This window comes from Patagioenas fasciata, chromosome 5 (assembly GCF_037038585.1).
Source record: "Patagioenas fasciata isolate bPatFas1 chromosome 5, bPatFas1.hap1, whole genome shotgun sequence".
Classification (NCBI taxonomy): Eukaryota; Metazoa; Chordata; class Aves; order Columbiformes; family Columbidae; genus Patagioenas; species Patagioenas fasciata.
In genome coordinates, this window is record NC_092524.1 from 70,243,784 (window position 1) to 70,267,483 (window position 23,700).

General features: G+C 44.9%; 1 long non-coding RNA gene across 1 annotated transcript in view; it reads right to left on the reverse strand.

Moving 5' to 3' along the window:
* LOC139828156 (uncharacterized) overlaps nt 1-21,970 on the reverse strand; it is a 32,651-nt gene extending 10,681 nt beyond the window's left edge. The window contains exons 1-4 of the long non-coding RNA XR_011739488.1: nt 19,056-21,970; nt 17,745-17,836; nt 7,140-7,251; nt 1,179-1,512 (exon numbers count right to left, since the gene is read on the reverse strand). This is a non-coding gene — a long non-coding RNA (uncharacterized lncRNA). The remainder of the gene's footprint in view (nt 1-1,178; nt 1,513-7,139; nt 7,252-17,744; nt 17,837-19,055) is intronic.
* Nucleotides 21,971-23,700: the final 1,730 nt, after the last annotated feature.

The following is a 23,700-nucleotide window of genomic DNA, read 5'->3' on the forward strand; positions in this document are numbered from 1 at the left end:
TGGAATAAATCTGCTTCACTGTGAGCAATTAGTGTGCTTGCTACGTGAACAGAGAACTGCCAGGGTTCTAGCACAGAGAGCTGCACCCCACAGCCCCGCTTGTCCACTTGCACCCTACGAGCTCTGTGCAATGCTAGCAGGGATATAGGATCACATATGTCACCCTATACTGAATTTACCTGAAGGGTCAAGCAAGAAAAACACACCTATCTATTACTATTGAGACAAATAGTACTGTATTTCTGCAGGTTCTCCACACACCAGGTGCCCAGTATGGGTATATGTATAACAAAAAGAAAGTTATTCCTGCACTGAAGTGCTTTCAAGCCCAATAGATATGACAGACACCGGGAAAAAAGAAGAATTATTACACTCATTTTTCCCTTTTAGAGTCGAGGACTAAACAGACTAAATAACACGGCAGGCAGTCAGCAACAAAGCACAAATCCTTCTGTCATTTACAGGCCCGAAATGGGATGCTGCCACCATCCTCCTTTGAAACCCGTCCATTTACAGGCCGTGAATCGGTGTTTATTCCGAGCACACAGTTTTGCCCGATATTTCTCCATCCGAGACGCTGGAAAGCAGGGCCGGAAAGCGCCCAGTCAGCGCTTTGGTAATGAAGGTCACTTCTTTCGCTGACTCCTGCTAAGGGGTCCCTGGGTACCATTTCGGCTACAGGCGGTTCAGAGAGCAGACACACTTGTCTTTTTCCCTTTTTGCAGCGTTTCATAGTCCAAAGCGCCTGATTAATTCAGTACTGTCTGCACAGCTCTCCAGCAGCTGTATGAATACCCTCGGAACATACTTTAAGCTGATATATGCTGAACTGCTGCGGTCTACCATAAATTAGTTTATTACTATGAGAAGCAACTACCCATTTAATAAGGATGGCCTCCATTAATTCTGTGATCTCACAATGCCCCAACATTTTTTTCAGGGGAAAAAAAAAAAAAGGATGTACCTCTACACCTTGGAATTTCAATAATCATATTATGTTTGCTTTCTCCAGCCTTACCTTTGTGTAGACCCTGTTCCCCTGTATCAAAAGAGACATGATATGGTTTATCACGCGCAACATCTCAGCGCTACTCCTGTCACCGAGTATTAGGCAAATAGATTTCAGTCCAGATAAGTGAGGGATCAGGCATTAAACAGTGAAAAATACAAGTACTGACCCATCGGCAGACGGTTCAAGAAAGATGCTCCTACACATCACAGTGGCCACATAAACCGGGGAGAGAAAGAACTGAGGGAGATGAGAGCAGGAGTGCAGCCGTGCCAGTGTGCCCAGAAAGACCCAAATCAATGACAGCACAAAATGGGGAGACGGTTGCATTTAACCTCTTCTCCTCTCCTCTCCCAAGCGTTGCTGGACCTCCCTGCTTTGCAGAGGAGTCGTGAGCTGGATATCTCCACCTGGCTTTGGACACCTCTGCAATGGGACTGAGTTCCAGTGCAACTCTCATCATCAACGGGCGCAGAGCCTGGCGAATCACTCACGTTCCCGGGCTAAAAGAAAAGCACATGGTAAGGAACGTGAAAATTCCCAGAAGTCCTGAAATCCCATTAATACAACAAGAAAACCTTGAGAGAGCTGATGATTCAGCCGAAACCCAGCTTTGGATTGCGGCATCTCCCAGGAGAGGTCTCTCTTGCTGAGAGACCATTAGGAGAGACAAGAAAAGAACACAGCTTACAACAAAGCTTTCAAATGAGGATGAATGTGTTTATCAGTGGTCAGCAATGAACCTTTGATGTGCCTTGGAGGAGCAGAGATCTCATGCATAAAACATAATCGCTGTACAGGGACCCGAGCTGGAGTTGTCACTAATGTGACGCATTCTGCGTTTGCATCAAGGCAGGACAAACCTGCTTGTTCCAAAATACAAAAATAATCTTGCGTCTCGTTTCTGGGACTCTGCTCACAACCTCCCTCATACAAAAACCATCTCATTGGAGTAAATAAAGTGATTCGAGAAAGATATAAAGTATTCATAAAGTGCATGTAGAAAAATGAAGAGTAAAGCTATGACAGATTTCATATCTGGGAGAGGTACAGTTTTAGACTTTAAAAAGGCTTATGCATAATTTGTAACACATTAGTGTTAGTGCCAGACTAAGCCACATTTGCATTGTGCTGGGCTCTGTACATTCACAGGTGAAGGCAGAGACAACCTGAGGAGCTCATGCTATAAAAAGGTAAATAATACAAATAAATAAAGCAAACCCTGGTAACGTTCCAGAATTAACCTGCAAATTCAAACTCTATCGTCCAGAAATAGTTTGTCCACAGTTTGAGGGTTCTTTGCTTTTGAGTCTGGTTGTCTTTCTTGATCTTTTGTTTGAGACCTGGACGTATCATTGCTTCAGTGTCGATCCAAAGCAGTCATCCACCACCCAAGCAGCACAGATCATGCCCCATCACCACTGCCCTCAATGAGTTTTCTTCTCTCTTTTAGACAGTGGGCTTTAAGAAAAACAGCTCCTAAGCTCTTGAGTTTTCTCAACAACCTGGTCAGTCAGGGGGTGACGTTTTGGATGAGCTGTGACTGCACCCCAGGCTGGTTGGCCTGGGCGGCTGCTGGTGTGCTCACTACCACAGCCAATCAATGGCACCTCTGTTTTGCTGTCTTCCTGTTCTTTTGTCCTAAATAATGCTTCACCAGCCCTCCAGCTGGCGACTGGGAACAGGAAAAGATCAGGGAGCTGATCTTCAGTCTTCCTCAATGATTCCACATAGGACTTCACACTCAAAGCCTCCATGGGATGCAATATTCCCAAGCGTTTGACCCAAGAGTTGACTCCCAAGAGCACTAAGATGTTGTTATCACTATTCTTGCAAGTAAACAGTGCACACACACTCCAGATCTGCAGTGGCTTTCCAGCTCCCTTCCAGATGCAACTGGAACTTGCCCTTTTGATCTTTATCTTGCAGGTAGAGTTAACTTGGCCATGGCCTCATGACACCTGGGTCACAACCACACTGAGTACCTTGTGCTAATGCTCCTCTAACTTAGTAACATTGAGGCAAGAGGTTAAATGAAGAGTATTCATCTGCTGGAGTTGTCAAAGGCTCTCACTGAATCACATGCTATTACCTGTGATAATCTTCTCAGGTTTGTTGACATCTAGGTAATTCTTTTTAATTGAGAAGAGTGTTTCAGAAGTATGGGCAGTGAGACAGATTTCTTGGCTCCTGTAGGTTTATGAGGGAAGGAGAAGGATGGAAATGTGATGGGGTGGAATTATAGCAGATGCAGGAGGAAGAGGGAGGACATACATGTTGTTCCGTTGTTCTTTTGCTCTTTCCGAATGTTTTTATTGCCTCTTTCTATGAATAATAAGTGAAGAGGTGTTAGAAAGAAATAGAATAAAAAGCAGATACAGCCATAACAGGTGTGCTGAGATACGGCAAAATGTAAGAAAGCAGCAAGACAGAGGCACATCCATCAAGAAAATAAAGCTGTTTACAGCGAAAAAGGTAAAATCCTGGCATCGTCTTTGGCTCGTTAAGGCCCAGCTTGGTGTGCAGTTCTCTGCAGCCCAGGAGCTCACAATGAGAGTCTGCTGGAAACCTTCAGCTTTTCTGCAAGTAGGTTCCCTCTTCCTTTAATAAGAATCATCTATTTTTCCCACGGATAGTGCCACTCTGTGTTAGGTGAACGTGCAGCAAAGGATGCTCTCCAAAAGAAATACAGTAAGGTGGGGTTTTTTAATTAAAATCACTCCTAACGAACTGAGCGAAAGGAAAATGGCCCACACGTCCCTGTTTCTTTAAAAAAGTTGTCAGTCCTACTAAAATACATCATTGAGCCCTTCGAGAAAGGTCTGTGCCCTTTCCAGTTAAATGGTAATTTTAAAGTGCTGACACTTGTGCTTACTTCAGGATTATTCCCCTAAAAATACTGTTTGAGCAGTTTAAAACGTTCCACCAGAAACTCGTACTTTGCAAAACGATATTTACAATACAGTGATTTCTTTGTGCTTTGGAGAATTACTCTTCATTTATTCTGATTGATTCTGATCCTGCTTTACATTGCACAGCATTCAAAATTGGTCTTTATTGTTGGTAATTCTCCTGATGGCGTTGGGCTGATTCTTATTGCTGTTAACAGCCCAATGTGTAACACGTTAATGGTGCACAGCTTTGCCTTAGGAAGGCCAACTAACGAACCGGTTGTTTATGGCTGGTAATGATTGATTTGTCAGTGATTATATTGCTTAATTCAACAGCAGCATGAATCAAAGATGACACTTCTTTCTTTTTAGGCTGTCACTTCGGCTTTAGTGCTCTTCACGGTAATGGGTGTTGAAGGGTGTTTATTGTCATGGCCTTTCTCCACGTTCCCTTCTTACAGCGCTGCCATAAACTATATTTTAGTGCTTGTGGCTACGAACACAAACAGCTGATGATTGAATTGTGCAGAGAAGGAAAAGACCCCAGATATTAACCTTGCCGTGACATCCAGCTTAGACACGGCGCTACTCGTTCTTGGAGCTCAGCTCAGTCGAGTTCAGCACGATGCTCAATGGCAACTGAGCCCCAATATCTGTCCTTATGGGTGGTGCACCTTGGCAGCACCAAATGGACTAATCCAGCCTCCCTGGGGCTGCAGTGAGGGATTAAACAAGCTGAATTACTCCATGGTGAAAGGTGCAGCTCCCAGGGCTCCACTGCTGTGCGCTGGTCCATTCAGCCTCAACAGTTCCGTCGGGTTTCTCAGCACCCGGTTATGTCAAAGCTGCTTTACACAGCTTGGGTAGCATGAAGGGACCATAACAGATGGATAAACTATGGGTTTATGCAGTTTCAGTCGCTTAAAGGATCGTTTAAATACTCGTGGAGGTGTAAAGGGATCCCAGTGGAGCCTAAAACAGCTTTACAGTAGCCTGTTCCTAAGCATTAATCCATGAAAGGTGGGGGGTTCTGGCACACTCCTCCCTGGTGTTAATGCATGCAGTGTTGTGCACAGGGGTGTGCAATAGCTGGTGTTAATGCACGCAGCGTTGTGCACAAGGGATGTGCAATAGCTGGTGTTAATGCGTGCAGTGTTGTGCACAAGGGATGTGCAATAGCTGGTGTTAATGCATGCAGCGTTGTGCACAAGGGATGTGCAATAGCTGGTGTTAATGCGTGCAGTGTTGTGCACAAGGGATGTGCAATAGCTGGTGTTAATGCGTGCAGTGTTGTGCACAAGGGATGTGCAATAGCTGGTGTTAATGTATGCAGCGTTGTGCACAAGGGATGTGCAATAGCTGGTGTTAATGCGTGCAGTGTTGTGCACAAGGGATGTGCAATAGCTGGTGTTAATGCACGCAGCGTTGTGCACAAGGGATGTGCAATAGCTGGTGTTAATGCATGCAGCGTTGTGCACAAGGGTGTGCAATAGCTGGTGTTAATGCATGGAGTGTTGTGCACAAGGGATGTGCAATAGCTGGTGTTAATGCATGCAGCGTTGTGCACAAGGGTGTGCAATAGCTGGTGTTAATGCACGCAGTGTTGTGCACAAGGGTGTGCAATAGCTGGTGTTAATGCACGCAGCGTTGTGCACAAGGGATGTGCAATAGCTGGTGTTAATGCGTGCAGCGTTGTGCACAAGGGATGTGCAATAGCTGGTGTTAATGCATGCAGCGTTGTGCACAGGGGTGTGCAATAGTTGGTGTTAATGCATGGAGGGTTGTGCACAAGGGATGTGCAATAGCTGGTGTTAATGCACGCAGTGTTGTGCACAGGGGTGTGCAATAGCTGGTGTTAATGCGTGCAGCGTTGTGCACAAGGGATGTGCAATAGCTGGTGTTAATGCATGCAGCGTTGTGCACAGGGGTGTGCAATAGCTGGTGTTAATGCATGGAGGGTTGTGCACAAGGGATGTGCAATAGCTGGTGTTAATGCACGCAGCGTTGTGCACAGGGGTGTGCAATAGCTGGTGTTAATGCGTGCAGCGTTGTGCACAAGGGTGTGCAATAGCTGGTGTTAATGCATGGAGCGTTGTGCACAAGGGATGTGCAGCATTTCCATCCTCATGCTTCTCTGGTTGCTGGGCTGTAGATCGAGTTGATTTCCATAAGAAACTGAGGTTAATAAAGACGCTTTTCTGTTACTTCATTTACAAGCATCTGGACTCACGGAAGAATAGGGCTGTGTGAGGAGTGACAGCGATCCAGCCTACACCCCCTCCCAAACCTCCTGTTCGGACACATCCCCCATGCACGATGCTGCTACACGGGGCCTGTGCTGCAGAGCGGCCTCCACCCCTCACTGCAAGGATCTCCAGGAGCTTTTGGATCGCCAGAGCTGCTCACACCTCCCATCAGCCCCATGGGTGGGATGTATAAGATGCAAAGACAGACTCATAAAACTTCACTACTTTGAAGGGCTTTGCCTTCTGGGCAGTATTACCCACCTCTCGGGACCAAATGTCATTACTTTTCCTCCGCATGACTGTAGGCAAAGTGAAATGGCTTATTCACCTCTTTGACACACAAAAAAGCGCCATTTATCCCTGATGCAGGTCTATAAAAGACACTGCCTCCTACACCATCAAAACCTGATGTTCAAGGGCTGGGTTTTTTGCTGAAGTCTACAAAAACCCTTTTTTTCTGGTGCTATACAAGCCCAGATATATAGCTGGAAATTCACTTCACCAAAATAGAAATCACAGTAGTACCATTTTGGCGAGCCAGGTTCACTGATTCTGTCTCTGCTGATTATAGACATTTAATTGCAAGACGATTAATAGCACAGAGAAACAGGCAGATTCTTCATTGCCAGGGCAGCATAGCCACTTGTTCTTCACATACACAAAAATGACACAAAAATAAATCCTTCAGCTGCTATTACATCACAGACCAATTTAACTGTATGCTCCTGAATTACCCAGGACAGGAGTGCGTTGGAGACTGCCTGTTTGGGGGAAAAAACAATTTATTTGGGGCTTTTTTTGCCAAAAATCCCCTTGTGCCTCTTTCACAAACTTCCAGATGTGAAGCCACACATTATTTGCCAAAACAAGTTATTTGCCAAAACGAACTTTGAGCAATGCTAGCGCGTGGACCAGTGCTGTCTGCTAATAGCACATCGCTAATGGAATCACTGCTTCCTGAACAAAGAAGAGTGAAATATCACATTTTCCCACCTGTTGCTTTGTTGTTGTTGCAGCACCACGCGCCTTACGACACAAGGTCAGGCATTTCCTCAGAGGCAGCCGTGAGCCCGCGCTGTCTGACCCGTCTGCCAAAGGAGCGGAGCTGTGGACAACACAACAGCCCAGGTTAAACTTGGAGACATTCCAGTCAGGCTGGTGAATACATATATATATACACATACACATATCCCGTTCTTTGAAAGAGGAATGAGATGGCTTACAGGCCTGTGTATAGTAAATATATATGTATATATATGTATATGTGTGTGTATATATATATTATATAACATATTTTTATATATTAAATAAATTAAATAAATGTATTAGATGTATATTTATATAATATATATTTATATATACTTATGTATAAAATATATATTACATATTTATATAATATATATTATAGACTATATTTTATCTATTAAATACATTAAATAGATATAGTAAATAGATATAAAAATATAAATACATTTAAATATATATTTATATATATTTATACATCTATATATATTTTTATATATTATGATATTTTTATATAATATATAAAATATAAAATATATATTATATCTATATTTTATATAGATATATACACACATATCTATATATTTACAGGATAGATATATGTGTCTATATATATTTTTTATATATATATATATATCCCTTTGTTTTAAAGAGGAATGAGATAGCTTACAGGTCTTTGTATATATATATTCATAAATCAAAATCAACCACTTCTTTCTATCAATGTGCAATTACAGTGGAAATGCTGGAATTAGCTGATCCAAACTGAAGTGCTGTGATCAACCCACAGAGCAGTGATTGTTTTGTCTCTCCTGAACACGACTGAGCGCCGCAGTAGGAACCCAGTTTCCGATGCTTATCAGAACGCCTGAGAAGGGAGGAGCGCAGCGAACCCCTCCTGCAGCTGCTTGGTCTCGGTCCACTCGCGGCTTTGGGCAGGAGAGGGTTCAGGTTCGTCTTTCTGAGCTGAGAACGCCGGAGAAAAGATGCTCCCCGACGTGTGCAGTGGCAAAGTCCCATCTTGTTTCCTGCTCCGCTCTCAGCCGCGCTGGCTGCACAGCGACAGCGCCTGCAGCGGCTTCCACAGCTCCCCGCTGCCCTCACCCCCGCCCGAACCCGTGCTATGCGCTGCAGCTCCGTTTGGCAGCAAAGCGAATCCTTCACCCGGCTACACGCAGCGGCTCCAAAAGGAAAAGGCTTTTCAAGGCCAGCCCTGAGCTGAGGCTTTTCAAAGTTAGAATCCTGCCCTGGATTAATTTAGATTTCTTAGGGCTGCGTTTGTACCAGCTTTAGTCAGAGGCAGCAGTAAAACACTGCGCCAGGTTTTACCCATTTTAGCTGCAGAGAATCCCACCCCGCCTGCTTACAGAAAATCCCACGTTTCTGTTCATGCTTCAGAGGCAAAGGGGGGAGACAGGAGTATGATGGAAGAGGATGGAGTGAGGATGGACAAGAGCAGAAACTAAAGCGGTGAGCAAACAAACCACAGTGTGTTGGAGATGCATGGACCAGAAGGACCAGTAAAGAGCAGCTGGGGAACCAGAGAGAGAGACAAGAGGCACAAAACCAGCGGGAAGACAACCTAGGGAGAGCTTAACCAGGAGCAGGGCTGATCTGTTCTGGCAGCGACCGCACAGCGCAGTATCCAAGGCATGAAGTTAGTCCAGGCAAGAATATATGACAAACCCAAAGGAGAGAACCGAGGCGACTGAAGGAGACTGAAGGATCTGCCCCCGCTGCTGTTTTAAAGGAGAATAAGACAAAAGGATGAAGCCCAGATCACACGGTGATGGTAGATTGGATCCATGATACGTTTCATTATTGCCAGGGACCTGGGAGCACTAAAATGCCTTAATGGCCCTGATCAGCCAGCACCATAGAGTCGTGGAATCATCCTGGTTGGAAAAGACCCTTAAGATCATTGAGTCCAACCATAACTCTGTCCCTGCCCCATGTCCTGAGAACCTCATGTCCGTCTGTCCAGCCCTCCAGGGATGGTGACTCCAGCCCTGCCCTGGGCAGCCTGTTCCAATGCCCCACAGCCCTTTGGGGAAGAAATTGGTCCCAGATCCAACCTCAACCTCCCCTGGCGCAACTTCAGGCCATTTCCTTTCATCTGGGAGCCACTCTCATCACCCCTGTGGGACCTGGGTTTGAAACTGCCAGTATCTAATTGCTCTGGTGGGGGCATCACTTCTCTTTGCCTTCCTGCCATGCTAACACGAGCTATGAGTCTGGACACAAGACAACAGTGGAAAATACAACACAAACCACCAAAACCAGCCCTCTCTCAAAAATCCCAGCAGATGGCATATACTTCTGCCACCCACAATCAAATACACATAGCATTTCCCTTCGATCTGAGGACTGCTGAGGGTTTTAAACCTTCTGGCTACATGTCTCTTCATCCTTTCAGTTAAATCTTCTCTAATTTGGCATCCAACGCTTTCTAAAAGACATCTTCTAGCTACACCAGCCACTGTTCACACAGTGGAAATCTCTGAGCTCTGCAGGAGGCCAAGACCGATGAGCATGAGCAGACTGGGCTAAGAAACATCCGCACCCACAACGATTACATAGAACATCCTGAGCTGGAAAGGACCACGAGGATCATGGAGTCCAACAGATGGCTTTGCTCCAGAGCAGCTCTGCAGAGCTGGTTTCTGTTAAGCTGGTCTGTGTTCCCTGCATCTGGGAGCTTGCCCGGGTGGAACTTCCCTCTGCATCTCGGTGAGCAGCAACACAGAGCAGGGAAGCTGGAATAACCTTCTGCAGCGATTCATTGCGCCCTCTCCTTCGTCAGCAGAACCTGCGGGAAGACTGCAACGCACAAATCCTGACACACAAAATGCGCAAAGGCCAAGGAAGGAATGGCCTGCCCAGGGAGGTGCTGGACTCACCAGCCCTGGAGGTTTGTAAACTGAGATTGGACACGGCACTTAGTGCCGTGATCTGGTCAATGGACTGGAGTTGGACCAAGGGTTGGACTGGATGAGCTCTGAGGGCTTTTCCAGCCCAGTCCATTCTGCGATTCTGTGAAGTTGAGCAAATTTGCTGTCATGCAAAGCACCAGACTCTGGGTTAAAACATCACCAGTGTGAATCCACAGCTCTGTGTCACTGCACCAGCCCATTTGCTCATACAGGTGGCAGCTCCTGTTACTCCGGAGGCTCCACCTTCACCAAGAGGGTGCCTGGGGGAAGCTAAGATAGGGGACAAGGAGTAAAAACCCAGAGTGATGCCTTAATTGTGCAAATTCTGTTGCATTTTTCTTACCATCAGAAGGGGAGGGACAAAATTTAAGAGAAGCCTTATAGAGTTGTTAAAAAGGACAGTATTGGGCCATTAAAATACAAATTACTGATAAACCCCAAGAAAGAAGGGATAAAGCTGGGTACACTAGAACTAGATCTAATCAGCAATATTTAATTAAAACTCATATGTAAGGTTTCAATGGCAATTAGCAACAACTTGAATTCAGTCTGGCATTCACGAGCTTTCATCCATGCATATGAAAAGGTACATGTATGTAAAAAGTTACTGCATGTGCTACATGCACTCGGTAAACAGCAAGAACATGAGGGTGTTCAATAATTCTGATCCATTGCATTAGCTCAACAAGCCTGAGCTTTTGCTTTTGTATCGTAAAGAAGATCAGTGTGGGGAGAGGGGGTGGGAAGGGACCCGATGCACAGCTGAAGGGATGCTCAGAGAGGAACGACTCGGATGGCAAGCTCTGGGATCGGGACACCCGAGGTCGGCTGCGTGGTAGGGGTGGTGACAAGATCAGCTGGAAGCACCAGCGGCATCCACGTCGCTCCTTGCTGACTTTAATTTCAGATAGTTTCATCTTTCCGGAGCCACGCACTCATGTTCTTAACAAAAGCCCAATTGTGTTTTATCTTTTGAATCTATTAAGTCAGTCTCAAAGCTGTTATCACATTTGCGCTCCCGCGAGCCCGGCTGGAGGTGGCACTGAGAGCACAGCAGGACGAGCTGGGGCTGGGAAAGGGAGGAGATGGGACCATGGGACCAGTTCTTGGAGCACGGGCGACCAACTCCACAAAACCAGGGCCATGGCATCCCAAACACAGCGCCTGAAATTACGGGATGCTTTTCATTTGATCCCTCCGAGTCTCCACACTTTTCATGTGCAAAGGAGAGAAAAAACATCTGTTTTGTCATCTTTTACTCAAAACCACATCTCTGAAGCCCTTCAACCCTGTAGCACGTGCTCAAGCCCTTCTGCCTCCAAGAAATTGTGACCTGTTTCCCATCTAAAGCTGGTTTGAACTGTGCCCAGCAGATGAATGTTGAGGCCATGGACCGTGCAAAGAGCAGACAGCACCCAGAGCATGGATGATGGGTGAGCACTGGACCTTCTGGAGCTTCAAAGGGTCCTCAGTGGAGGAAAAAGGGACCGTGGCCTTAAATGCTGTGCCACAAAGCAAGAGGAGCAGATAAAGCCCCTTAATTCTGCCCCTTGGTGCTTGAGTGACTCCGCACCCTTCGCCAGTGGCTTTTAAAACAGCTCCTGGGTGGTACACATGCACACGTGTAAGCGAAGACGCCTAGTAACCTAGTCCGTCCTTTCAAAAATAACATTTCCCTTATTTTCCATTATTTACAAGGAGTTTGAAGCAGCTATTCTGATCTGAGTCCAAGCCCTGGGTCCCCAAACAGCCGCTTTGTTCCCAAAGCCCTGTGCTCCGGCTGGGAGCTACAGCTCTGCACACAATCCCAGCACGGGAAGCAGTAGAGCTCCAAGTCCTATTGATTTTACCGAGCGACTCGAAACAACAATTAACCTTTCTAACTATGCGCCTTTCTTTAAAATGCACCTTGGTTGCTTTTCAAAGTTTGCTTTTAAAAATTAATGAATCAATGCGATTTCACATCTATTGACCAATTTAAAATGTCAAGGTTGTAGTGGGAGAGAACACTAAAGAGATGCAAATCTTGTTATGCAGCCACTGCTTTGTTGGCCACTTGACTCTGAACACTCAGCTCTCAGCTTCAGTTCCTGTCTTTTAAAGCTTTATCTCCTTTAATTGTCTTTAGTGAACAGAGCAGATATAACACCTTGGAAAATATCCTGGTCTCGTTTAGAAATGTGTGTGCTTACGTGCATTTCCAGTTACAGAGACAAAAATGTGTCGCACAGCATTTATTAATTAAACAGGGGCTCAGCACTTTGCTTTCATTCGGGGATATATGTACAGCTACTTAGGGCTGAGCTCTACCAGCTCCTCAGCAAACTCAAAGTCCGACCAGGATTCAGTCCTTACTTAGATCTTCACCTTGAGCCTGGTTTTTATTCCCTAACTGCTCATTAGCAGCGTACCAGAGAGTTCTTGCACCTTTCCTTCCTCAGTGTCTACAAGACAGGCATTTTAGAGAGAGAAGATGAAACACTGCTCACCCCAAAGACACCACAATAGCGGGGCGTTAGAGACAGAAAAGAACCAACACAGTATATTCACACCATTTTTAACTGTTTTTTCCCTCCGTAACAAGACGTACCTTCTGTCTACAGGGGACCCTTTTGTTGATGCTGCCAAACAGCTGGAGTAATTACCTGTTGATTAACATGGGGCAACTAATGGTTGGGTTTTTAACCACCTGGGCAGAATGGCACAACTGAAATACTCACATTACTCAAGGTTAGAAGCATCTACTCATGTAGATCTGATGCCGACAAATAGCCATGCTTTAAGACCTCACATTAGCTGAATTACTGTTCACTGCAGTGGTAGTTCGCTTAATTGAAAGTACAGGAACTAGTGCTTCAGTGGTAGTTTGCTTAATAGAAAGAACAGGCTGAAATTCTCAATAAACTCCAGAGCTCTCAGAGTCTCAGAGCTGCTGCACCGTGTTTGTGTTGGCTCCTCCTTCAAGCTGGCAAAGGCAATAAAGAAAAAAAAAGCCTCTGAACTCCTCTCTTTATCATAAATAACAATATCTACTTTAGTGGTGGTGAAATCACCACTTCAAATATCTATATTCTTTGAACTGAAGTTAAATAAAATAATAACCATTATCTTTCCCCTGGAAACATTTCCTCTCGTCCTCTCTGATCTCTCTTCTGCCCTTGTGGCCAGGAAGCCAATGGTACCTGGGGTGGGTTAGAAGGGGGTGGTCAGTAGGTCAGAGAGGTTCTCCTGCCCCTCTGCTCTGCCCTGGGGAGACCACACCTGGAATCTTGTGTCCAGTTGTGGCCCCTCAGCTCCAGAAGGACAGGGAACTGCTGGAGAGAGTCCAGCGCAGCCACCAAGATGCTGGAGGGAGTGGAGCATCTCCCGTGTGAGGAAAGGCTGAGGGAGCTGGGGCTCTGGAGCTGGAGAAGAGGAGACTGAGGGGGGACTCATTCCTGGGGATCAATATGGAAAGGGGCAGTGTCAGGAGGATGGAGCCAGGCTCTTCTGGGTGACAACCAGTGACAGGACAAGGGGTAATGGGTGCAAACGGAAACACAGGAGGTTCCACTGAAACATGAGAAGAAACTTGTTCCTGGTGAGGGTGTCAGAGCCTGGCCCAGGCTGCCCAGGGAGGTTGTGGAGTCTCCTTCTCTGCAGACATTCAAACCCGCCTGGACCCCTTCCTGTGGAACCTCAGCTGGGTGTTCCTGCTCCAGGGGGATTGCACTGGATGAGCTTTCCAGGGCCCTTCCAACCCCTCACATTCTGGGATTCTGTGATCTCCACAAATTTCATCTTTCCCTCAGCATTAGAACAGGCTGCCCAGGGCAGTGCTGGAGTCACCATCCCTGGAGAGTTGGACAGACAGATGAGGTTCACAGGACATGGGGCAGTGCCCGGGGTGGATTATGGTTGGACTCCATGATCTTAAAGGCTTTTTCCCGAGCAAAATGATGTTGTGATTCTATGCAAGGGACACCCCCATCCCATGTAGCCCACTGGTGTCCAGTGAGCCTTGATGAGAAGGAACTGAGCATCTTTATTACAGACTAAATGAAATATTTCCCTCTAGGCTCATTCTACTGGCCAGAAATAAGAGAGGAAACACCCTGCTTGTACCCGGGGGTCCCTGCGAGCTGAGCAGGTCCAGCCCCACACACCGCTCTGTTTACTAAAGAAACAGCTGGCTGCCTTAAAATAGAAGGAAACTTTAAAATTAAGCTTCACAATCGGGAAAACGTCTGTGTGCATCTTAATAACAGGCTAAAGTGGCCTGTAATTAGCTCATACTAAGCACTGATGAAGGAAAAATCTTAAAGGAAGACTGAATTTTAAATGAATGAAGGTGATAGGAATGATCTGCCGTTGTTCTATAGATTAGTTTGCTGACTACTTGGGTTTTTTTTTTCCTGGAGGGCCTTTTAATTATGCATAGAAATCTCATCAAATACAGATGAAGAAGGTCAGAACAATTAGTATAAAACAAACACTTCAGCATAATGCGCCATAATGATTATTTTCGCAACAATCAGTTTGCAAGCTCCACGAACGTTTGATGCATTTTAAACTGAGTCATTATCAGATTTTCCAAATAATCATAACAGCAATTCAGCGAATCACCAAGCTGAGCATTCTTTAAACCGCCTGGTCCTGGGGCGCCGAATTTGCTCCACATGCCGTCCTCACCAAAGGAGCCGCCACTTGGCACAAACCATGCTCAGAAAGGAGCTATCTGAGGATCAAGTAAATCGGTACTAATGTATAGATTTAGTTTACTGTTTCTGCCATTCTGCAATCTTTATGAGCCACATCTCAAGTTCAAAAACTTAATATTTTCATGGAGTTTTTGCATTGCAGATGTTACCATAAATGAGGTGCTGATCCTGGAGGATCTTCTGTGTTCCTGTGCCCTTGTTCTCATGACTTTCACAGAACATATTTCAAACATCTGAGAATAACAATGGAAAATGTCTCTGCGATTCAAAGTGGATTGGTATTTATACATTATTAGCCTTACAAGAATGACCTTTTCATGTAGCGACATTAAGAGCAAGATTGTGCCTTTAGGGTCTACTCCGGAGCAGACTGGGAGCTAATGGGAGTCTGTCCATCAGCTGCAAGGGATTGCGTTAGGTCTCTGTGCGTTGAAAAGGAGACACGGGGGATGAAGACAGCACAGGAAGGAAGGAGGACAAGGACACATATGGATGGTCCCCCAAGACATCCCAGCAGCCACCAGAAGAGCTGCCAATGCAGGTCAATGGCCAAGGCAACGGCTTCTGCGCTCCATGGATGTTCGGAAACTTGCAGTTGCCGACATGAACATCCCCGTCACCTACTGGTGAACTGCCTGCTTTTTGTAGTTTGCACAGTCTTGGAACCACGAGTGTGGAATTAATTTCTTGTTGATTTATGCCACATTAATAGCAAGTCACCACAGGAACTGTAAATAATTTTTCAAATGGATGCTGTAGATCTCCTTGATTAAGTTCATAGTTAAATTTTGGGGATAAGCTTATGCTCCTGCTTATAACCGGCTCATTAGCCTTTATCTCACTTTTCATTAACTGTGCACAAACCAAAACACCATGGTGACGGTTTTCTTAACTGAAGAGAACAAAGCAGCTGCCTACTCCTCTGCACAGCTGCAAATCCTTCCCCAGTGCTTCAGCTGGAAGGACAACTTCTTTTTGCCCAATTCCTAATAAAATATGTGACATTCACTCTGAATGACATTCCTGCACTTCTGAAAGTCTGGATTGTCCCTGCAGCTTTCTGTTCTTCCTTCCATGCTGCTCGTGCACGTCCCCTCCTGGACTCCACAGAATCACAGAATCCCAGAATGGATTGAGCTGGAAAAGCCCTCAGAGATCATCCAGTCCAACCCTTGGTCCAACTCCAGCCCATTCACCAGATCACGGCACTAAGTGCCATGGCCAATCTCAGTTTACAAACCCTCCAGGGCCGGTGAGTCCAGCACCTCCCTGGGCAGCCATTCCAATGCTGACCACTCTCTCTGCACAGAATTGCTTTCTCATCTCCAGCCTCAGTTTCCCCTGGCAGAGTTGAAGCCCCTGCCTCCTTGTCCTATTGCTGACTGCCTGGGAGAAGAGCCCAATCCCCCCTGGCTAGAACTGCCCTTCAGGTCGTTCTAGAGAGTGCTGAGCTCACCTCTAAGCCTCCTCTGCTCCAGACTGAACAAGCCCAGCTCCCTCAGCCTCTCCCCATAGCTCTTGTGTTCAAGTCCCTTCCCCGGTCTTGTTGCTCTTCTCTGGACCCGCTCCAGCACTTCAATCTCTTTCCTGACCTGAGGGCCCAGAACTGAACACAATACTCCAGGTGTGGCCTCCCCAGTGCAGAGCACAGGGGAAGGATCACTGCCCTTGTCCTGCTGACCACACTGGTTTGGGTACAGGACAGGATACCATTGGCCTTCTTGGCTACCTGGGCACACTGTTGGCTCCTGTTGAGCTTCCTGTCAACACACGTTGTGTGTCAGGCTGCTGCCCCTCACCAGAGCATCTCCTGGAATATGGGCAACAACAGTGAGCAAATCACAAATAAACCCTTCTGCTTGGCACCCACTCAACGTACAGCCTTCAGCTCGGAAGAGCTCTGTCCCTTTTCCCAACGTGTAGCACAAAGAATCTACAGCTGAATCACAAATTCCGCCAGCGAGCAAAGCATCAAAGAGACATTCGCGTCTCCCTGAGGAGTGTGCGGCTCCATCAAAGCCCAGGAGAAGCCTTGGCAAGCACCTCTCAGAAATGCAGAGTAACACAGAGGGTTTCTGATCTGCAGCATCTAGTCAACAGTAAATAATTTAAGACCTCCTTTAATGCTCTTTGCTATCAAGAAGACTCTGAGTAAGAACCAGCCTGGAGGGTGACACGGCAGCTCCCAAACCAGCCCACCCTTGTGGAGAACAAGTCATTCCCCAAATGTGGACACTCTGCATGTTTCAAAATGGTCTTTCCTCTCTCTCTGATTTCCTACTGACCCCTAAAATTGAATTGTAGGAAGTTTAGTCACCAACGCTAACCCTGCCTGGATGACCTGACATGATCTGCCACGTAATGAACAGATTTTTGTTGATACAAACGGTACTTTAAACACAATCCACAGCCATGGAGGTTGATAACGATTCTGACCTTGCTGAGAACTCATTACTTTTCCCCCTAAAGCATTTAGTGGCAGTAAATCTCATACTGCCAACATCTGGCAGCTACGAAAAATATGGGTTTTTAAAGGGGTTTACTGGATTTCCTCTGTCTTCGTTATGTTTGTCTGAAACAGCCATAGTTCATGGAAATGGCATATCACTAATTACTGACAAATCCCCCCTGCTTCCAAATCCGAGTATTAGTACAGCCCTTCCAGCTTAGAGACTGAACAATCTGCCTGCTCCTTAACAACTTATGTTTTAGAAGTCGATTATGTGTCTATATAAAACACACGCACATAAACACATATTTATACATGTATATATACACATGCATATACGTATTACAGATTATCTGTATATATAAAACAGAACCAAGACAAGAACTCTGTGCTGATGTGCCCATCACACGGATGTCCGTCACCAGCCGCTACAGCTGCCAATGCAGATGCTGCGCTCGCTGCTTCCGAAGGCTCATTTTACAGACAAACTCACCAGGCTGATACCTGTATCGTGTTCTTTTCTTACATTCTTGGTATGTTTTCTTTCTCCTGATCCCGGCCATCTCGTTGCTCTGGTTGTTATTTCTGAAATACAATAACGAGAACGCTGAAGGGAAAGGTGAGCAGAGGACACCATCAGCTGCTGAACCGTGCGATGAGGAGGTGATCAATCCAGCTTTGGTCCACTTAATTTTCAGCCAACATAACGAGTACATTTGTTTTGTTGTTCTTTTAAGCTTTGTTGTCAAGGATACAACAATATCCTCTATGTCAGAAGATGAATATGTTATGAAGAACTACTTTTCATTGGCATTTACTCAATCAAACTTGACATGAAGGCAGCATCTGTCCAATAATTTTTTACTTAAAGTCATTATTTATAATATCCCGCTCAACAACAAAACCCATAAATCTTTCTAAAAGCCAGCTGGAGTGACATTGAACGCCAGTTATTTTTTGTCTGAGAAATGACAGAACGAAGGGCCCTGTGGTGGTCGCGCACTGATATATCCTCTGATGATTGAGGTGAAGGGTTCAAATGCAGCATGGCCAGCAAGGGAGAGACCGTAAATGTGGCTACTGAAGCTCAAAGTGAAGAGACAGGATGGATATGCAGCCCAACCACTCGTGTTCCATCAGCTGCATCCTATAATGAGGTACATCACACTGTGTATCTTCACCAAAAATACTCACTGTTCACTCCCTACTCTCTTTTGAAGCCCACATTGGCACCTAAGAAGAGGGCTTATGGCAAATACATGGCTCTGGCTCCCATGGATGATGGCACAAGGAGACTGATACACCATCAAGACTTTTTTCCACAAAACCACATTTCTAAAGGCAGGAATGATTGAGATCTTTCCACTCTTAAGCAGTTCAGAAAAGCACTGACAGCAGAATATATCAAAACCATAACTCGCTAGCCAAACCTGATTGTTTTTTTCAATAGACTTATCAAAGCAGATTCAAGGCATCTGTATTATATCTGGAGTGAAGTGGCAGTTACTGTCTCAGAGAAATTCTACCTTGAAAACTAATTAAATACGCTTAAATAGAACTTTCATGTGGGCTGGAAATTAATTGAAAGGCAGCATACAAAAACTAATGATGAATATTAATGCGTTGGGTTGGTGGCAATATCTAATAGGGTGAGATTTTTATCTGCTGTGGACAGGGAAATATTACAGAAAGACATTAAAACCCATGTGATTTCAATTAAGAAAAAATAATGTAATACACAGGCTCGGAAGAAAACATGCTCAACGGAAGTGTGAACTTTTAAAGTGGGTGGAGATACACTGACCGTGAGCAGCAGGACACAGTGGGATGTGTTTGGGGAGGCCCCTGATCACCCCCAGCTCCAGTTGCTCCTTCATTCATGGCCAAGTTCTGCCCGCGCTGCTGGAAATGGAGCTGCCAAGGACGGTGGTGGGTCCTGGATGCCCATGGGCCCTGTGACCACTCAGCAACCTGGAGACAAGCAAATGCTTGATTATGCATCACATAAATGATTAATATTTATATATAAAAATACATGTTCGTCATGATAGAACCTATAGTCAATTATCTTCCCTTCTTCAGAAGCCATTAAACACAAGACTGATGACACTATTATTTATCTCAAGGGTTTTTTCGGTTGCTTGACTCCATACAGTCACATGGACATACACAAGTTTTCATTAAATAAACTCCAGGGTGTTTAAAACTTATGGAATGAGAAGTTCCATTTTCCTATTTTGCATTAAAAGCACATAGATCAGCACAGAAACCTCCATCCTTCAAAGTGAACTGTTGCAAAACACTTGAAATCCTACCCAGGCAACATCGATTGCCCTGGAAGGGCAGGTGATTTCTAGGAGCAGTCGCAGGTAGAAATTCATTTTGCAGAATGTGGGCAGTTCCCTACCTCCGAATCAATGGGTGGAGAACATGCCTGACCTTGCATAGTGTCTGTCATGGTATGGACCATCTCTTGGGAGATGCTTGGACAGGTCATGGGAAGGATGGCCAAAGGAGCACAACCTCTTCCATCCAGAAACATTCTCAGATCAACTGCGTCACGCTTAGACTACATGAACGAAAAAACTGGCCAAGTACTGCTCTTGAAGTATGCATTCACATATATATTTTAGGGCAGAAAGACTGTTTTATCACTTAATACAAGCACTGGTGGAATAACTAAACTGTTCCCAAAGTTGTTCTCCTGTAAATCAAGCACACACACTATGGGAAGGTACAAACCCCACTCTTTATGGCCAGAGGTATCCGTACCAGACCCAGCCCAGAGAGCCCTGCATTCATTTAGAGGTTGTTCCAGCAAAAAGCAGTTTTGGGAATAATTAAAAGATGAGAGCAGGCTCTTTAGCAGAAGATGAGGTAAATCAAACAGGGCCACAAGACCCATCCATTCTCCAAACCGTTGAGACTTTCCTTTGAGCCACGATTTGTAAAGCAAAATCATTCAGGAGTTCAGAAACCTCAATTGGGAAATAATAACTTAGCATCTTCAGGGTTATGCTGGTACTACTATGGTTGAAAAGTAGACAGTTATTGTAACGGTGTGAATAATTTTCAGTGCTCACTTATGCATGGTGAAAAAGATAAGCCAGCCTGCAATGAATATGGAAGGTAGGCAGCTGGTGGAAGCTTAGGAATAATTATTTCTAAGGAAAAATATTATTCCTCAGGAAAAAAAGGCAAAAAAACCCTACCACGTGTTATTGTCCAAACCCAAAGGTGACTTGGGTTTCCTGAACTCCTCACCCAGAGCGCACAAAGTCCTGGTTGAGAGGTGGAAACGCGGCCGCACGTCCTTTGAATCCGCTGGGTGAAAATTGGGGTGCGAATGGAGGAACAAGAGCCCCGTGAGCTCCGCAGTGCCGACTCCAAGCGGCTTCGCTGCCCAGAGCTTTTGGTTGGATTGCGCACTTGGAAACCTGGCACTTTGCATCGCTCCATTTGCTAATTACCCCGCGACGGCGCTCCGGCCGGCCTTGGCACACCGCTGGCCTCTAACGTCTGTCAATATTGACAGATGGATCACCGTCTCCTGGTACTCAGCAAGAGCTGGGAGCGTGACGCTAAGCTGATTAAAAAAAAGGGAATCACAAGCTAAATCCATTTATTCCTGACTTCTAAATGTGGGAATACATTCTCATTGCTTAAGGGATATATTTCTGTGAAAGGTCTGGCTCCTGAACTAGCAGTACAAACACTCCCTGGACGTTCTTGCAAGGAGCAGGCTTTCTTATTCTGCTCAAAGAGTTTCCCCCGTCCTTACACTGGTGTGTTAAAGGATATTTTTTTGTCTCACATTGCAAAAGAAAGAATCAATTTTGTTCTTTCATTGAAAAAAAGAAAATAGACAAAACCTGATAATTAAAAGGAAAATAGTTTAGCACCTCAAGGTCTAAACTTACAGCAGTACGGGGCCAAGCCAAGTGGAGCGGCCAGAGCTTCTGCCTCTACAGTGCCGTGTTCCCCATGCCAGATCAAAACGGGGTTTAATCTGGGGCTTTAGAACCTTTACTTTTACACTTCAGGAAATGCTAATTAATTGTGGGCTTGTGAGCCTAAATGTGCCACTGACAAGACATCGGAACGAACGGCAGATGCAAGGGGAAAAATTAGGAACTATTAATTTTCCTTTCTTCCCTTTTCCTATTTGTATGTTGATATTATATCTGCAGCTAACAACAAGATTGTGCTGTAATCAGATGTATTTGGAGTGTAAATACACCTTAAATGGGAAGTTTTCACCTGCTGATCTCTGTGGAACCCAAAGCATTGAGCTCGGCGAGTGCTGGTGCATCCACCACCTTTCCACGGGCATCAGTGCGTTCCTAATGGTTTGCAGGTCACTCTGCTGTTAATTGACCCAATCAAAATTATCAAACACAAATTTGGACTTCTTTTTTTTTTAAACTACAAGCTTAGGGCGTGCAGGTAAATGAAGATGGAAAACAAGTCAAGAGAAACCAAAATTAACATCACTCTTCTAAGAGCGTACAGGCATGAATATGTATGGGACGTTACAGATTCGACTGATGAATGACCCGTAACTCATCAGAAGTAACAGTTTACACTGAGTAATGGAGGTTCCTCTTTCAGCATGAAACATTAGTCACTTAAATGCCTTCTACAATGCACTGCAGAAAAACCCCAATATTAGAAATATTAGAAATATTAGAAATAATAGAAATATTAGAAATATTAGAAATATTAGAAATATTAGAAATATTAGAAATAAAGCAGCTCTGCTCATTCAGGTGGAGCTGAAGAATGGGCTCAGCAGAAGGAGGTGGGATCTTGCTAAGACCAAGTCTGTGGGTGATATCGCTCTGGTTGGTCAGATGCTCTGGATGCTTCTGGACCCGCAAAGGATGAATGAACAAGGATATTTCCCATCGCATTACAGACATTGAAGAAGTTTGAGGCTTTTTCACCCATATTCAGCCCCATGTGTATTTTGTCTTTCTGTAGCAGCTCAGCCACTGCAATGAAACCAGAAATGGATTGTGGACCTGGCAGATGGGAGATGGTTCCTCCAGGCTTGCTCATCATTGGGAATTAGTCAAGCCCAGACTTGTTTTTTTTTTCTGATTGAGAAGTATATAGGAATCTTGTCCATGCAAAATGAAATATGACATATTTTTTTGGTGTTTGCGACGCCTCTGTCCCACTAAGCAATTCAAATTCTGACATTTTCATTATAACGTTTATCTTTCTCTTTCTGTTTGCCCATTAACTTGACATAAAGGCCTCCACGTCACCATATCTACCTGCTATCCACCGTTATCAGGGCTTCAAAGGCAAAATCCTGCTCCTCTTGAGCTGTCGGAGGAGGAAACAGGCCGAGAGTTGAGGTGGCTCCTGCCTTCCCGTGCTCCATAATTCCGAGCTTCTCATTAATCCTTCCCTTCCAAGCTATCATGACTAGGGTAAAAGATGCTACCATTCATCAAGCAAAATTGATTTTGTAATGGTAATTTTGCTAAGGAATTCACCTAAAATTGAAGAAAATGCTATCTGAGGTCAGCTTTTCTACTCGGGTTTACAAAGTGGCCCCTAAAACCAACCGCATAACGGTTTATGCTGCATTGTGTTGCGTTTGCTATTTGATGGCCTGGTAACACTTCAATAGTCTTGAATGAGCATTTAATTTAGATTTAATAGGGCAGTTTCTCTGTTGTAATTAAATATCAATTGATTGTTAAAAGAGCACTTGCTAGATTTAATATATAAGAGATAAACCTGGTTTGCTATATAATTACTCAGAACACAACAACAAAAGTGCAATTAAGCTTCTAGAACACAGAACTTGTAAAAAAGTTTATCAAGCTGGTGGACCATGAGTGGAATTAAATACAAATTATGTTAGAAATTGTGTTTAACGATGATCCTAGGAGCTATTAATTAGTTTGGTTAACTATTGATGATTTTGACCTTTGATGTAGAGATTCTTTTGAGATGGAAATCAAACAATGGAAGTGGCTGTTCGCACTAGGAGCACACGCTATCAAGAGACGGTTTTCTGTATAGAAAAAATGTCAGGCGTCTGAACTTCTTCTGTTACATCTGTAAGGCCCCTCGCTGCTAAATTAAGATATTTTCTCATTATGAGATACCAGCAAGACTCTCTTTGCAATTACGCCGCCCACACGCATCCTACAATATGCCCGTAAAGCAGTGACCGGGCCCGCAACACATTTCCCTCCCCTCACCATGCACTGCACACCAAAACCAAACAATATAGCAGAACACTGATAAATTGTGTTCTGCCCAGGGTCTCCAGCACTGCCAGCCCAGCCCAGGCATCTGCCAGCCTTTGTCTCCCATTCAAGTTTAAGGAGGCAACGTTTATTTTTTCAATAATTGCCATTTAAAATAAAGCAGCTGCAATAAAAATAGAATTATTAATGCTAACAGCAGCGATCTTTTGGTGCGTT